The 17,276-nt window shown below is 48.4% G+C and overlaps 1 long non-coding RNA gene across 1 annotated transcript in view; it reads right to left on the reverse strand.

The window, feature by feature from the left end:
* The window catches only part of LOC106732795 (uncharacterized), a 65,939-nt gene that overhangs the window by 39,967 nt on the left and 8,696 nt on the right, over positions 1–17,276 (reverse strand). Inside the window, exon 2 of the long non-coding RNA XR_012904595.2 lies at positions 14,949–15,054. This is a non-coding gene — a long non-coding RNA (uncharacterized LOC106732795). The remainder of the gene's footprint in view (positions 1–14,948; positions 15,055–17,276) is intronic.

Raw genomic sequence — 17,276 nt, forward strand, 5'->3', positions numbered from 1 at the left:
AGTGGTACAGAAAGGAAGAAGTTCAGAGGGTTTTTAAATGAACGTGTTGGTTTGGATTCAGTTCCTATTGAGCACCTGTCCCCATTAAAAAGACTCAAATGAAACTAGCACTATCTAGTTCCCGTATTGGGAGAATCTAGAGCAGTTAAAGATGGATGGGGTGGAAAAATAAGGCTCTTCAGGAAGGTAGAAAAACAAATGTTTCAATTCTGTGCAAATTGACTGACAGCTTGTTCAGAAACAAAAACTCAAGTTCCCCATGTTGGATTGCCAGCAGTTTGGGGAATTTTCCCTGGGTCTGCCAATACCTCCAGAGGCCCTTGTTCTCCAGTCTCGTCTGACTACTCGCGGCTAAGGTCTGAAAATGTCTCACGTGCCTGTTCCCTGGGCCTAGCTCATTTGCTCAATGCTGGAATGGGCTCCTCCAGTCCTTTGCAATGTAGAATACAAGATCTATGTCCATTCCTGTGGCTGTCCCTTTGGATACTGACTTCTGTAGGACCTCTTCTTGCGTACGGACTGGCTGTTCTGTTGGTGGGGTCTGCATATGCCAGCAGCACATAGAAGGCTACAGGTACATACATTGTAGGGTAACATTCAGTAGCTCATGCCCAGGCAGTAGGACATGGAGGTTGGGGGAGGAGACTCCCCAAACCTTTGCTGCTGCTTCCTGAGAGGCTGGAGCTTGGGACAGGTCAGGCAGGCTGGGACTCCTATGGGCATGTTGGAGAACTTGCAACAAGAGCAGGGGAGAGTCTGGGACAGATGGGGTGGATTTACATGCTACTCATGATTTCTGCTTCTTCCATGAGTCTTGCTGCCCATAGGTGACTTCGCTTCATTACAATAAAATCATCCCAAGGAAAAACCAGTCAAATCCATGGAGCTAAGGTGCAAATGGTAGAATGGAGTGGAGAGCCAGGCTTCTAATCTGCAACATTTCTGTAGTATGGTAGTCCTGTTTTGTAAGAAATGTGGTCTGTAATCATTAACCAAGCATACCTGTACAATACTTTGAAAAAATAGCATTAACCTGGCGATTCCCATTCATCAGGCCTACACAATGGTTAAAAGGAGAATGTTGGTTCTAATGTTCAATGAAAAGCATACATGGAGCTGAAGGTCCTATGTAAAATGGCTAGCTCGACAAATGCCACTCTGTGCTTCTCTGGAGACTTCCATCCAACAACAGCTGCACACACTGCCAGCAGTCAGGCCAGAGAAAGAAGGCTTGAATAAGACTGAAGTGGGGCTTGTGTCAGGCTTCTGCAGAGGAATGACTCCCCTTACCTTTGTGCACAACTCTGGAAGCAGAAGAGTTCAGCCTCGCTCATTCTTCTGTTCATCATTCAAACATGCATCTGACTTTATTCTTCTGAATATTTCCTTGTCAGCTTTCATGCACCTACACTAGCTGCACTGCCTGAAAAGACATCTCCCCTCCACAAGGCCAGAAGGGCCAGTACCATGAGCAGCAGGCTTGCACAATATGCCCCTTGCTACTAATCTTTGTATGTGGAATCATTAATTATTTGTCACTCCCTAGTCTCCCAGTTGCATGGGAGGCAGCTGTGATCTCAGAAATTACTTTTATCTGGGGATCATTTAGGATGGAGAAACTTCCTCTTGGAACACAATCGTCATGGACCCAGAATGACTAAGAGTTTTGTTTATTTGTGTCCTGGTAGCACTCAGAAGAGTGGCTCTCGCGGGACCCATTTATAAACCTTGATGGATGTGGAGACCCATTAAAGCTATTTAATGGAGGGGGGGAAAAAGAGACTTAAATATTTTCCTCACAATATTTACACTTATGTCGGATCCGCAGTTACGAACGGGGCTGCCCCGGAGTACACAGACTGAGGGACCTTGCGGTCCCGCCGCCCGTGTACTCCGGGCGAGAAAAGCTGCTCCGCGTCTCCCTGGTCTGCATCGCTGCCGGCTTCCCCGAGGCTTTGCAAAGCCGCGGGGGGGCTCGGGCAGAGGGGCAACCCAGGCGCGCCTGGGCTGCTCCGCTGCCGGCTTCCCTGAGGCTTTGCAAAGCCGCGGGGAAAGCCAGCAGCGGGACAACCCAGACGCCCCGCGGCTGTCCCGCTGCCGGCATCCTCAGAGGCTTTGCTCCCTGTCTCCCTGGTCTGCTGGTCTCCAGCAGACTAGGGAGACTGGGAGCAAAGCCACGGAGGACCCAGGCGGCGGGACCGCGGTGCATCTCGGTCCGCTGCCCGCGTCTTCCTGGTCTGCTGGGGTGGGGGGAGGGCGCAGCTAGTACGCCCCCCCCCCCCCCCAGCAGACTAGGCTTTTCTCTGGACGCCTGTGGCAGAGCAGCTGGGGCGCTGCCGGTTGGTCCCGCAGCGCCGCTCTGGGCGCTACTGGACCAACCCAGCAGCACCCCAGCTGCTCTGGTCCTGATTCAGCCGCTGCTGGTCAGTTTCAGCAGCGGCTGAATCAGGACGCCTGAGGCAGAGCAGATGGGGTGCTGCTGGGTTGGTCCAGTAGCACCGAGGAGCGGCGCTACTGGAGCAACCCAGCAGCACCCCAGCTACTCTGCCCCAGGCGTCCCCAAGTCAGCCGCTGCTGAAACTGACCAGCGCTGACTACAGGAAGCCCGAGGCAGAGTTGCTCTGCCTCGGGCATCCTGGAATCAGCTGCTGATCAGTTTCAGCAGCGGCTGACTTGGGGACGCTTGGGGTTGTTAAGTTCATTCTGTATGTAAGTCAGAACTGGCGGTCAGTTTCAGCAGTGGCTGAATCTGGATGCCAGTTCCGACTTACATACAGAATCAACTTAAGAACAAACCTACAGTCCCTATCTTGTACGTAACCCGGGGACTGCCTGTACTCATTACATTAACACGTACCAAGTAAGTGTGCTGTGTGGATCATAGAAATGGGTCCTGCCCTGAGGGGGCTAGCTCTGGGCTCAGCTCCCCCTGGCCGCGATGCTACTCCAGTAGCTTTCAAATCTGGCCTAACTGGGCCAAAGTGATGCGAGTAACACTCCAGTCAGATCCACTTCCTCAAAATTTGGCCTAGCTACCATTTCCCCCATCCTCTCCTCCTCCCCTGCATCATGATAGAGTTGCAGCTGGGCCAGCCCTGATCAGCTTTGTAACTCCATGCGCTAGGTCACAGCGTTCAGAGCCGCGCCCAGCCAAGCCCCCTCCAGACTTGAGATGTAAGGCTCTGCATCCCCTTCCCCCCTCCTTCCAGGGCCTTCCACCCATTCCTTTGGGGACCGGAACTGCATCTCCACTCATGAGCCATTAACATGACCCATTGGTTGAAAAATCCTGTCCTAGATCCAGGCTCCAGTGGGCCAAGCACTGTACAAACCCCAAGCCTACAGTCTAAATAGATGAGCAGCAGCAGCCTCATTTTACAGAGAAGAAACAGAGGCACAGGAGTGTAGTCTCATGGCTAGCGCACTAGACTGCAACGCTGCAGCCTCAGTTCTATTTCTGGTTTGCTCACCCTCGCCCCCCGGGGAGCTTGGGAAAAGTCACTTCCTATTTACCTGCTGAGATCCACTGATGAAATGTGCTGTGTGTGTCACAGCTCGCTGGAATTATTACTGCTCACTTACTTAAGGGCTTTGCTCACACAGGAATTATTCCAAAGCCCACTGAAAAACCGGGCTTTGGATCAGACTCTAAAATGGTTAACATAAGAACGGCCATACTGGGTCAGACCAAAGGTCCATCTAGCCCAGTATCCTGTCTACCGACAGTGGCCAGCACCAGGTGTCCCCGAGAGGGTGGACCGAAGACAATGATCAAGCGATTTGTCTCCCGCCATCCTTCTCCAGCCTCTGACAGACAGAGGCCAAGGACACCATTTTATCCCCTGGCTAATAGCCTTTTATGGACCTAACCTCCATGAAATTATCTAGCTTCTCTTTAAACTCTATTATAGTCCTAGCCTTCACAGCCTCCTCTGGCAAGGAGTTCCACAGGTTGAGCCAAGGTCACACTTTAGACCCCCAGATCTCCTGAATCTCAAGTCAGTGCCTTTACCACTAGCAAGTGTGAAAAATCAGGATGGGGCGGGAGGCACCTATACAAGACAGAGGAAATATTGGGACTGCTCCTATGAAACTGGGACGTCTGCTCAGCCTCTCTCAGAAAGAAGAGTTAGAAAATTAAAAAAAGAATTAAAAGAAAATTTGGGTCCGTGTATTTTCTGTCTGTTATTTTAAAGTTCTTTCCCCTGTAAATATTGCTGTTTATATCCTGAACCCTTTATCCCTTGGACTTCTAGAATCCTTGTTAATGACTCTCCAGGGGCTTATAAACATTTCTGCACCTTATTATTTGCCTTTTTTGGACACAAGCCGGCTTAGGGCTTCATTAACAAAGATTATCTTTGTAACCATGACTAATTGCTCCCAAAGCACTTCCTTTGCTCATGATTTTTTTTCGGAGTTAAAAATAAATCCCAGCTGCCCATCTTTGCTGGAGCTGGTGTTAAGTACAATGGCAGCCTGATAAGATCATGATGCAAATCAACATGTGATCAGCACAGCAATGAATTCCAAAAGGGTCTTATTTAGTTTTAAGAGCATAGAAGAATTTTCTTAGTTGGCAGACTTGTATGGGAAATAAGAAAGCCAATCTCATCTGTGCTTACATGCAGGCTTGGATATATGAATGGACCACAAACGTGGAAAAGTAGAAGAAAAAAAAAAGTAGGGCTTTTGATTAATTTGCAGTTAAATCACAATTAATTGCCATTTACTTGCATTGTTAAACAGAATACCAACTGAAGTTATACAACTTTACATTTGAAAATGTAGAAAAACCATCTATAGATGTCAAACAGAATCCAAAGTGCGCACTTTATTTTTATTACAAATATTTGCACTGTAACAATATTTTTCAATTGATGTTATACAACCTGTACTTGTATCTCCCTTAACCAGGACTCTGTGGTCCAGCTGGACCATAGATGTTCCTGGACCACAGAGTCCACATATAAGGAGGTCAGGCCACAAGGCAGGAGCAGGGGAGAAAGGGCATGACTCAGGCAGGAGTCCCGTGTTGAGGGAGTGCGGCACAGCAGGGGGTTTGGCTCCAGCCTGGGGAGCTATGGCGGGGCAAGCAGCAGCAGGGCATGGCTGGAGTCCTGGCTGGGGGCAGCATAGGCCATATTGAGAGGGACCTCCCCTTGTTCAGCAAATCCCCTTTTTGGCCGGACAAGGAAGGTAAAACCTGTACTGTAATCTTTTTATCAGGAAAGTGCAACTCACAAATGGAGGTTTATGTTACATAATGGCACTCAAATACAAAACAATGTAGTATTTAAAGTTTTACAGGTCCTCACAGTCCTACTTCTTGTTCAGCCAAAGACAAACAAGTTCATTTATATTTATGTGAGGATACTGCTGTTTGCTTATTTACAATGTCTCCTAAAAGTGAGAACAGGTTTACACGACACTTTTATAGGTGGCATTGAAAGATATTTACGTACCACATGTGCTAAATGTTCAGATGCCCCTTTGTGCTTTGGCCACTATTCCAGAGGGACATGCTTTTATGCTGATGATGCTTGTTAAAAAATACATTCATTAAATGTGAGTGAACTCCTTGGGGGATAATAATGTGTCTCCAGCTCTTTTTTACACACATTCTGCCATATATTTCATGCTACGGCAGTCTTGGATGATGACCCAGTATATGTCTGTTTTAAGCTTTCATTGTGTATCTGTCAAAACACAAATAAAGGTACCAATGTGAGATTTCTAAAGATAGCTACAGCACTCAATCCACAGATTTAAGAATTTGAAGTGCCTTCCAAAAATCTGAGGGAGGAAAGGTGAAGCATACTTTCAGAAATCTTGGAAGAGCAACACTGGGATGCTGAAACTACAGAACCACCAAAAAGGAAAAAAAAAAATCAACCCTCTGCTGGTAGTACCTAATTCACATGATGAAAATGAACGGCAATTGGTCCATTGACCAGAAGTTGGGAACGAGCGACAGCAGACAGATCACTTGGTGATTAGCTCTTTTGTTCAGTCCCTCTGAAGCATCTGGCATTGGTCATTGTGAAAATACAGGATACGGGGCTCGATGGACCTTTCGCCTGACCCAATATGGCTGTTCTTATATTGAGCAAGACAGAAGCATTGCACTTTGAGCCAGATCCTCAGCTGCTGTATGTCAGCAGAGCTCCACTGAAATCAACGCAGCTATGCCAATTGATACCAGCCGGTTATCTAGCCCATCCTCTAGCATTATTCTCAAACTATTAAGGGGTCTATAAACGGGCCTCCATTGCGAAAGAGGCTCCTCTCTTGTCAAGCTCATAACGTTGTATCATTATAATCCTAGGAAACAGTGATGTCAGATAGAAACACCAGATTTAAATTCTCCTCTCATTCACACCCACTAAAGTTAGGAGTAACCCCAGTAACATAGATGGAGTAACCACAAGTGTGTGCAAGTAAAGTCTGCCAAGGTATTTAGACCCAGATCAACCCCCTCCCTGATTTCAATACCACTGGGGATCTGGGCCTTCAAATGCACTCGTGGGATCTGAGTGCTAATGACTTCAGAGTGCAGTGGATGAGCACCTAAGGCTATTTCTACCCCTCCAGCTGGAAATGCTATTTCCAGCTAGCGGAGACATACCCAAGCAAGCTCTGAGCTAAAAAAATAGAAGCATAGTCCCCTAGCGCCTGAGTACCAACCTGTCCAAGACATTACACTCTGGGCAGGTAGCCCCTCCTGCTGCCTCACTATTTTTAGCACATTAGCACCTCAAGCTGGGATTCCTTTCCAGCTGAAAGAAAGATGACCCTAAATCAGTGATCTCCAATGTTTTTAAACCACAAGATCACTTTTTCTATTTCAGTGCAATGCAAGATCTACCTCAAACCCAAATACCCTTGCCCCGCCCCTGCTCCACCCATTCTCTGAAGCCCCGCCCCTGCCCCACCCATTCTCTGAAGCCCCGCCCCTGCTCACTTTATCCCTCTTCCTCACTCTCTGTCACCAGGCTGGGGTAGGGAGTTGGGGTGCAGTCTATTGTCTTGGGCCAAAGATTTTGGAGTGAGGGGCCCCAGGCCTTGCCCAGGGTGGGGGATTGGGGTCCCAGAGGGGTTTCAGGATACAAGTTCTGGGAAGGAGTTTGGGTGCAGGGTGTGACGTAGTGGGGGTGCCTTGCTACGGCTGTGGCGACCTCCGCTGTCTGGTCATTATGCAAAGGGGGCTCCAAACCTGTCTGACCAGCTACCCCCCATGGGGAGAAACAAAGGAAGGTGGAATGCCACCCCTGGCTGGGGGGCAGGGCTGGAGGAGAGTTAGTTTCGTTTCTGTCTGGGAGCATGGAGGAAGCAGCCTCAGCAACAGGCTGGGGGGTTTAGAAGCCGAGACCCCCTCCCCCATATCAAGGGGGGCTGAGGCATCCTAGGCCTGCCCTGTAACCTGATGACATCTGTGCTGTATATTGGAGAAGCAATAAACCACCTCTATTCTACTAGCTGGCGGAGTCTGTTCGTGCCATTTCAGGGGTGCAGGAGGCGGGGACCCCCAACGTGCTGTCACACAGGGGGACTCACGCCTGGGGCAGGACGAGGTTTAGGGCTGGGACAGGGATTCAGGAAGCAGGCTCTGGCTGGGCTGCGGAATTGAGACAGCTTCTGGGTGGTAGCGCAGTAGGAGTAAGGCAGGTTTACGCCTGCCCTGGCCCTGCACCACTCCTGAAAGCAGCTGGCATGTGCCGCAATGGCTCCATGTGCTGCCCCTCATCTACAGACACTGAGCCCACGGCTTCTACTGGCCACGGTTCCCCGTTATTGATCAATGGGAGCTGCAGGAGTGGTGTCTGCAGGGAAGGACGGCATGTGGAGCTTGCTCCAGCCCCGACAAGTTCAGCATTTTAGAACTCACGACTCAAAGAATTAAATTTAAGCACAAGAGAGAAATGCAAGTTGTGAAATGCACAGACCAGTCAAAAACCCAGACTAACCCGCTTTGCAAGCAGTAAAAGACACAACAACCCCCCCCCCCCCATGTTGGGTCCAGAGAGGAGATGAAGGACAGTGCGTGTTTGAGAGAGTGACAGAGATTTGCATTGCCAGGCTCCCTCCATCCCCTTCTCTCTGTGTGGAGATGGGGTACGGGGGTGGGGGGGATATCCTGACATCAGCTCCCCCCCTTCTCCCTCCAACACCCCGCACAGCAAGCAGGAGGCTCCCAGGGGGACGGCTCCAAGGCAGAGGACAGGAGCAGCATGATAGCGGGGGAAGGGCAACTGAAGTGTCAGCACTTGGTAGCTTCCTGGCCAAATCAGTTAGGATCACCTGCCAGAGGCGCCAAGATCTACTGGTTGGTGACCACTGCCCTAAATATTGTTCTTTAGACTAAACTTCTCGGCTACGTCTAGACTGGCGTGATTTTCCGGAAATGCTTTTAACGGAAAACTTTTCCATTAAAAGCATTTTCGGAAAAGCGCGTCTAGCTTGGCAGGACACTTTTCCGCAAAAGCACTTTTTGTGGAAAAGCATCCGTGGCCGATCTAGATGCGCTTTTCCACAAAAAAGCCCCGATCGCCATATTCGCGATTGGGGCTTTTTTGCGGAAAACAAGTCTCTGCTGTCTACACTGGCCCTTTTGTGCAAAACTTTTTCGGAAAAAGACTTTTGCCCGAACAGGAGCAGCATAGTATTTCTGCAAAAACACTGACGATCTTACATGAGATCGTCAGTGCTTTTGCGGAAATTCAAGCGGCCAGTGTAGACAGCTGGCAAGTTTTTCTGGAAAAGCAAATGATTATGCGAAAAAACTTGCCAGTTTAGACACAGCCTTCATGAAAGAGTGAGAGAAAGTAGGTGTGCATGCATTACTATAGTAGAGTCCTGATCCTGGAATATTGGGTATAATAGTAGTAATAAATAAAAGGTCTTTACTAAAAAGCAGTGTAGTGCAAGAATAGGAAACACACTATACTATAGACACCATTAAGAACCTCAGTATTCTCTATCCCAGGAACCTTGGTTAACCAAGACTTCTAAATACAAACTAGCACAGTACTATGATTAAGGAAGAGATGGGAAAACATTGAACGGTGCCTCCTGTATAAGGCATTTTTCCATCTTGGAATACTTTAAGATCTTAAATGACCAATTTAATAAGCAAGCTAGAGCACACACTTCATACATGATTATTACTGATTCTTTATATTTACAAGTGTTAATATTTCCACACAGGCATGTAAATATCAGATGGTTGATTGCATGACTTGACTATAGCGCTGTGTTTATGTTTATAGGTATGATCCAAGTAAGCTCAGAAAGTCCAAAGACTTCTATAGTAACAGCTGTGTAATGTTACTGGACATTTCTTCCAGCTCTGTTAGAAAAGAAAATGAGGTTGCAATTGAAGACTAAAACAGCAGATATTCTATGTAGAGCGTATTTAGGCCTTGACTGGATGCTTAGATTAAAAACAAAACAAAACAAAAAAAAACACCTTGAATCAAACTTAACACTCCTCCCACTTGATCAGTAGACTAATTGTTTATGTTCGGGAGCCACACTTTCCTAAAAGGTTTACAGACTGGTCCATATACTAGAGCTCTCCAAAACAGAGAAGAATGTTTTCCCATGGCCAATTGCCACATTTGTGGTTTGTAAAAGTATTTTCAAAATTGGATCCATTTTAGGATATTTCAATAAAGTGACAATTTGGAGTTATGGATGGCTGAGAGAATTTGGTTACAAATTTTAAGCTGGTTTCCTGATTGGCCAAGCTGCCCTGTGGTCAGAAGAGTTGGTAGGAGCCACTTCTGACCGAAAGACTGGTTGAATTATGCACTGCCTCAACCAGTTAGTTCTTTACCATCGATTGGGATGCACTGTGAGAAAACAACTTATCTCCCAGAGTTGTCTGGGGTTTGACAGGGCAGTGGCCCTACTCAGCGATTCCCACCCTCCTACATCAGATGGAAAACAGTTTAGCCAAGAGGTTATGGAGGGGGTAGCAGGTTGCCAATTCTTGATCTTCAGAAAGCTGCACTCAGGAGGTAGAAGGGAAGTTGTGATAGGATATTGGACATTTTGGGGGAGGATGGAGGGCCAAAGGATCCGGATATGTGAATAACCCAAGCCTATGAAGATGCCTAAGCATCCAAATGGATCCTTTGGAAGCCCCTGTATCATTCCATTTATGCTGTGTACACTTCGCTTCTGCTGCTCTCTGATGGGGGTAAGCACAGCAGGGATTTAACAAGTCACCGTCACATTACACAGTACTTCTGGGAAAGCAGCGTAGCAGAAAATTATATCCAGTAAAACTGCAGGATAATTCAAGAAGGTAAAATATAAATCTCTGAGCTGGAATTTGACCAAGACCACAACAGCGACAACCCTCCGCTTATCAAAAGCGCTATCAGATCTATCTTGTTGTGAGATGCTATTACAGGCCTCCAGGAGCCTCTTTCCTCAGAAGCACCAGCACCACATGGCCAGCCAACTCTCAGCAGCGTGCCAATCAGAGCTCTGTAGGCCTGTTTGTGCTTCTGGGGACATCATCTAATTCAGTCACTCCCAAAGTAAATCTTCAGCATTCATGCCAGTTTAGCTCCCTGTGTTCGCAGTTTGTCAAGTTTCCAAGCGACTTAGAACACTAACTGGTGTCGCTTCCTCATTTAGAGCCAGTTCCTTCATGTTTTCTATCGTCTGCTGCACTGCTGGAGAAAGCCAACAGCACACACTTACATGTGCCTCTCATTAACAGGCACATTTAAAATCCAAAATGTGGAAATAGCCAAGAAATCCAAGGCAGAGGCAATGATGAAAAAAAAACAAAAAACAAAAAAAACAACCCCCCCCCCACCTGTGACGTGTATACATCCCTCAAACAATCTTGTTGTACAGTTGCCTCTCTGTCTTTATATGGAGAGAGACTAAGACATTTGAATCACCTCCAGGGGTGACGATCTGTCTCCACAACAGCCTTTGGCAGAAACATAGCTCTTTGGACAGAGACATCATTTTATGGTTTCCCAGCCTTCTCCATGCCAAAGCTTTTGAAGCCATGTTTCTGGTCAAGTGACCTCCCCACAGTTTGCTCAACAGAGTGCTTCTTATACCAACTCCCTGTCCCTTAGCATACACCCCTCTCCCCTGAATATCCATGGCCAAGCTTTTTAAACAGTGGAATTCCTGGGAAAATAATGTTCTTGTAATCCAGAAACATTGGGGAGGGGAAGGGGAGTGTAGATGTTTGATCAATGCTGGAAGCAGGGGCTCACTGGTAGTTCCTTTTTTTAAGAGGACCCTTTGGGAATTTCATGCCAGACGCCTGAATAGAACAAATAGGACACTGGAACAATGAATGTCTTGGTGAGCAATTCTTGTGCCATTTAGCTGGGGCGATGCAGTCTAAGGTAGTCTGGAGATCAGAGCAGTCCGGTTCCTATCCCTGTCCCTTTGTGCCCTTTATAGGTGCAAGGCTTTCCTGACTGAAGTCCACAGGATCAGAGATGGCTCAGCATCCCTGAAAGTCAGGTTCCACTGTTTGGGCACCAAAAGTCAGAGGCTGCTTCTGGAAAAAAAGTGTGACCCTAAAAGCCCAAGGCAACAGCAGTCTGGGAACAACAGTCAAGGAACACAGCCTGACTTTCCTCAGCTGAAAACCGGTCCCCCATCCCCTGGAGCAGCAGTCTGAATAGATAAGCCATAGGCGGTATAGCTGTGCTCTGTGTCCTGTTCATTTGCCCTGGCACGGAATCTGGCCCAGAACACTCAGATCTGTATCCTGGCCTGTACAGGAATGGATGAGTAACAAGTCATCACACATCCCCAGTGCTCCCCTGGCTGCTGCAGTGTCGCCCACACCACCACTGTGGGCCCTGTACTATACATGCCAGTACCTTTGTCAGCAATCATGCCGTGACAGCCAGGCTCCCAGTGTCACACATTGCATCGCCCCGAGAGGGCATACCAGTACCGTGCTCTTTGGAGCGGGGGGGGGGGGGGAGAATCTTTACTTGGTAGATTTGATAAGGGTTACAGCTTCCCCGATGCTGCAGGCCCCATGAGGCACAGGCTGCTAGGGCTTCCTGTAAAGCAGTGGTTCTCAAACTTTTTGGCCCATGGCCCACTCCACTCAGCGACCTTTCTGACCACCAGCCAACCACCCATGATGACAAAATGGCTGCAGAAGGGGGTGGAGTCTGGGAGGAACGGAGGGTTTAGGAGTGGGGTAGGTGTGTGGGGTTTCAGTGGGAGCAGGTGCATGATGAGCATGGGGGGTGCTTCCCTGGCTTCATGTCTCCTGCCATTCCCAGGCACTGCCCATCACTGCTCTCATTGGTATGATTCTGGCCAATGGGAGCAGCAGGAAAAACCTCCAGGCAAGCAGATTCCTGTGCTGTAGGTCCTCCAGCCGTGGGGGGAGAGGAAGTGGCAGCACATGGAGCCTCTTCCTTCCCCTGCAAGCTAGATCCAGCACCCACCCCTGCAGCAGGAAGCCGGCATGCCAACCTCACAGAGGGGGAGTGGAGCTGAAGTGCCAGCAGAGGCTGCCTGCCGCAGAGGGGGCAAACCCTGAGCCCCTGGCCCACCTGCAAGACGGTCATGGGCCACACTTTGGGATTTCATCACAAAGGAGAAGTGATGCCGCTCCAGCAGCAGTTCTCAAAGCTGGTATTCGACAGGGCACAGCCGCATTGCCCAACCACTCCGGGCTGTAAGGGTGAGGAAACCCTTATCAGCTGACCCTATAGTAGGAACGTTCAACACTCCCCACAAGTGTCCACAGGGGGATGAGGCAAGAACCCTCGATCAGGGGTTCGCCCTAGGCTTTCCCAACGTAAGGGATCACCGCAGGGTGTGTTCAGGTGCCTGTCTGAGTTTGCCTCCAGCTACTAAAAGCCAAACTCCAAAAGCACCAGTTTGGGATTAAACCTCTGGAACACCATTACGCCCTGCATTGCATGCCTTCAGATATGCGGGGGAGACAGCTGCCGCCAGGCTCTCAGTACAGAGCTCAGGTCTGTGTCCTCTCCACAGGAACCTAACCCGGGCTCCCATTGGGCTGCTCATAGGAACCATAACCTTAGACTGGGAAGCCCTAAGCAGAGAAACCTCACATGAGGTCCAAGTGCCCATCCACAAGGGGCTCTGAAGAGCGAACAGTGCGGACACTGCACACAGGAGAAAGGGAACCTCGATCCATTCCAAGCTACGGCTCAGCAAACAAAGGGCTCTGCTGTAGATACATCTGCACCAATGAATACACCTTCCCCTTTCCTTTACAAGTTCTCAGGATCTCTGAAGTCTTTACCAGACTGGGTGAGTATCACTGGGGGGGGGGGGGACGGGGGGACACAGGCATCCCACATCTACAGAACTAGGGTTGTTAAAGTGCAGGATACTTTAAATTAAAATTACTCGATAGGCAGCTTGGCTCAGTTCTGGCTCGCGCCGGATGTGCGACCTGTGCACAGGGACTGCTGTCGCTGCAGACAGGGGCTGCTTCATGGCAGCAGCCCTTGCCTCCCTGCACGGGCAGCAGCGGGAGGGGTGGCACCAAAGAGACGGTGCTGGGGGAAAACCAGCTTTTAAGCCAGCTCCCCCCAGCACCAGCTTCTGCTTCTCCTTCCTTGCTGCCTCTAATACAGAGGCGGGGGAGAGACGGGGCAAAAGGGGGAGAATGTCTATACAGAACAGCAGACCTGTGAGGAGAACCTCCATCACCACATTTCAGTAGCTGTATCCTGTCTACAGCATCATACTACTTTCCTTACAAGTGTTCCTGTCCATTATGTGACCACAGCTACCACAGCAGTTGATGAGACCATGAAGAGATGCATATTAATGACCAGGGCCTCCTAAATTCTGCAGACAAGTAAAGCTCTACATTAAGAATCCACTGTCACCAAAATTATTCCGTATTTGCTTGCATTATAGTAGTATAGAGACCCCTGAACTGAGAACAAGAGCCATTGTGCTTGGGATTGTGTATACAGGCAGTCCCCGGGTTACGTACAAGATAGGGACTGTAGGTTTGTATGCAAGTCGGAACTGGTACATATTGTAGGGGAAACTCTAGCCAAACATTTCTCCAGAGCTCAGTTTTATTCTCCCACACCTCACTTCCCTCAGTCCTTTATTCTCAAGCTGAGGTGTCTGCTAAGAAAAGCCGCTCCGCGTCTCCCTGGTCTGCTGGGGGGAGCGCTAGCTTCGCGTCTCCCTGGTCTGCTGGGGGGAGCGCTAGCTTCGCAGCACATTCACTGAATGCGTGTGTGAATTGCTATTGGACACAGGACACGCTGCGCTAGAGCAGAGCCTTTTAAGCTGTGGTCTGCGGGGCTCCATTCGGGCGCACGCTGAGTGGCTGCACATGAGAGAATGAAGGTCCCCCCACCTAATTAAAATTGTGCCGACATGGCTCTGCTAATTAGGTGCCTGGACCCTGGAGATGATGTACACGTAAGGGGAGGTGGTGGGCTGGAAAGGAATGGGGAGTAGGCAGTGGGGGAAACAGGAAATGGAAGGGGACGCAGTGGAGTGAAGGGGAAATTTGGGACATTCAGGGTGGCCAGAGGAAAACAGTGACTTTCCCCAGCTCCGGGGCTGCAGGTGCAAATGATTCTCCTTCCCCACCCTAGCTCAGTAGCGGAGGAGGCGAGAGATAGACAGATCTCTCAAAACTGCAGCTAAAACTTAAATCACTTGTCTAGACAAGTTTTTTTTTTTTTTAAAGTAAAGCGCTTTTAGCTGAAGCACTTTATAGCAATTTTCAAATGCAGTTTGTTCCATTAGCTACGATCATTAAATGGTCCACCAAGCCTCCCTCAACAGTTTAAGTGATCCATGAGGGAAAAAAAATTTGAAAGCCATTTTGCTAGAGCGATCAGACAGCTGGCAGGTCTGAAGGGAGACTGAAGAGTGGAAACATGAATTTAATCTTTGCAAAATTTCTCAGCTTTATCTTTGCTCACCAGCAGCCTTGAGTTCCAAAATTCCAGCTGATCTTCTGTACCATTCCAGGATGCCAGATTCCTCAGTTTTCTACTCCCAGATCTGTCAACCACCAGCTTCTCATAGCTTCCAGGTAGCAGTTTTGTATTGACAATGCAAATAAAATAAAATAAAATAAATAAATCGGTGGCAATTAATATAAGTTCACTCTGGTACGACACTGCATAAGATACAGGACAGTTTGCATTGCTTGCTAATACAGCCATGCTCCTCTTGTATCTTGCCAGCTAGCAAAGCTGGCTGCAATTCTCCTTCACAGCTATTGACGTTTACATGAAAACAGAATCACAGGGAGGTCTCTCACATCCTCTTTAGCATTTATCTGTCATCTCCATCTGTCACCATTTCCCTTCCCTTAAGATAATTTCCCCTGCTATTATGCAGTTAAACCCAACAGTTCTGCCCCTACACACAATATTTGTCCACAATTGTCCTCACACCTTTCTTCTGCTCTTTCATTCCAGTTGGGTAGTCCACAGGAACTTGCAGAGATGCAACAGCCTTTCACAGACCTCAGCTAGGCATTCAATCTTTCCTTTCTAGTTACTTTCTCCCTGCCTGTTAGAAGCAGCTTCTTGGTACCCCAGTTGCCATGAGTTTAATTGTAGGGAGGGAAAGGAGGACATTTAAGATCAAATTTATAAAATGCGGGCCTTTATTTTCAGCCCAAAGCAACCTAAACTGAGCACCGATATGTGTTGACTTCAGTTAGAATTGGAAGCACGGTGAACAGGCAAACTAAACTCCGTATTCTCCCAACAAGGAGTGAGTAAACTGTTTACTCTTGCTCCTCATGGCTGGGTATGCTGATCACCTCCCAGAGTGGAGCCTTAAGTGCATGTACCCTGGTAGAGCTGGCTGCTTCATTTTTTAAAATCCAAAACTGTTTGAACAAACATTTGATCTGATTGATCAATTCCCCCCTCCCCCATTTTAAAAGCAACCGTTGAACAGTTTAAATTTTGATTTTTTTTATAAATGCCACCACATTTTTAACAGTTTAATTTCCTCCTGCCCTTAATCTTTCAACCACGATTATATCACTAATTTATTGCATAGGATTACATCAACCTCTAATATCGGACATTGGGAAAAACAGCCCATGAAGGGTGCTATGCTATTCAGTCACATAGGAGGGGGTTTTGCAACTGAAACTCCTAGGTTGTGTCTGATTAACGTGACCATCATGACTGACTGATAATATCCTGAGCAAACTTTAAGATGAGCTAAGTTTTACTGGAAGGTTAACACCTTTGGGGCACCCTGCATTTTAATCTAGTGTACCCCTGTGATGGCGCTTTGGGGTTTTCCCATCTCCTGCACCCCCAAAATGGCATGAACAGACTCCACCAGCCAGTAGAAGAGAGGGAGTTTATTGCCTCTCCAGGATACAGCACAGCACAGATGTAATCTTGTTCCAGGGCAGGCCTAGGATGCCTCAGCCCCCCTTGAGATGGGGGAGTCTGGGCTCCTAAATCCCAGCCTGTTGCCTAGGCTGCTTCCTCCATGATACCAGACAGAAACACACCCCCTCTCTTCCAGCCCTGTCCCCCAGCCAGGGCGGCATTCCACCTTCCTTTGTTTCTCTCCCTGGGGGGTAGCTGGTCAGACAGGTTGAGAGACCCTCTTTGCATAATGACTCACCCCCTGCCCTGCTGGGCCATGCGGCCGCTAGCAGAGGTCCCCCACAGGCTGCTGCCCAGCATAGCAACCAGCAAGGTACCCCCACTACGTCACAACCCCAAGGTATAACTGCATTTTAAACCAGTAGCATATGGTTTTTGTGGCTTTGTAGGTACCTTCTTTAGACAGGGAGAAAGGATACTAATGAACATCCTCTGCTATCAGCCTTTGAAGCTGCTCTACATTTCTATCACTATTCTACATGCCTGGTAGGGATGTAAGAGACCACTACTTGACTATCTGATAAGCATAAGCTTATCAGATAGTAGACTAGTGATGTGACTAGTCACTCCCCCTCCCACTGCCTCTACCAGAGATAGACAGCAAAGGGCAAGGGGGTGGGGGGAGGAAGGAGCTAGTTTCCCCCTAGCGCTGTCTCCGCAGTGGAGGTAGAGGCACAGCAGGAAATGGCGCAAGCTTACACTGAGGCAGTCACTACTCAAGCTGCTTCTGCTGCAATTCTGCTTTTGAAATGTACAAGAGCCCCACCCAGGTAGGGCTCTTGCTACAGTTGAAAGGCAGAGGTGCCCTTAACAGACTAATCGAATAGTCAACGGAAATCTTATAGAGTAGTTGATTAGTTAATTAATCTAAATTTAACATCC

The sequence above is a fragment of the Pelodiscus sinensis genome, chromosome 6 (assembly GCF_052426305.1).
Source record: "Pelodiscus sinensis isolate ZL-2025 chromosome 6, ASM5242630v1, whole genome shotgun sequence".
Taxonomy (NCBI): domain Eukaryota; kingdom Metazoa; phylum Chordata; order Testudines; family Trionychidae; genus Pelodiscus; species Pelodiscus sinensis.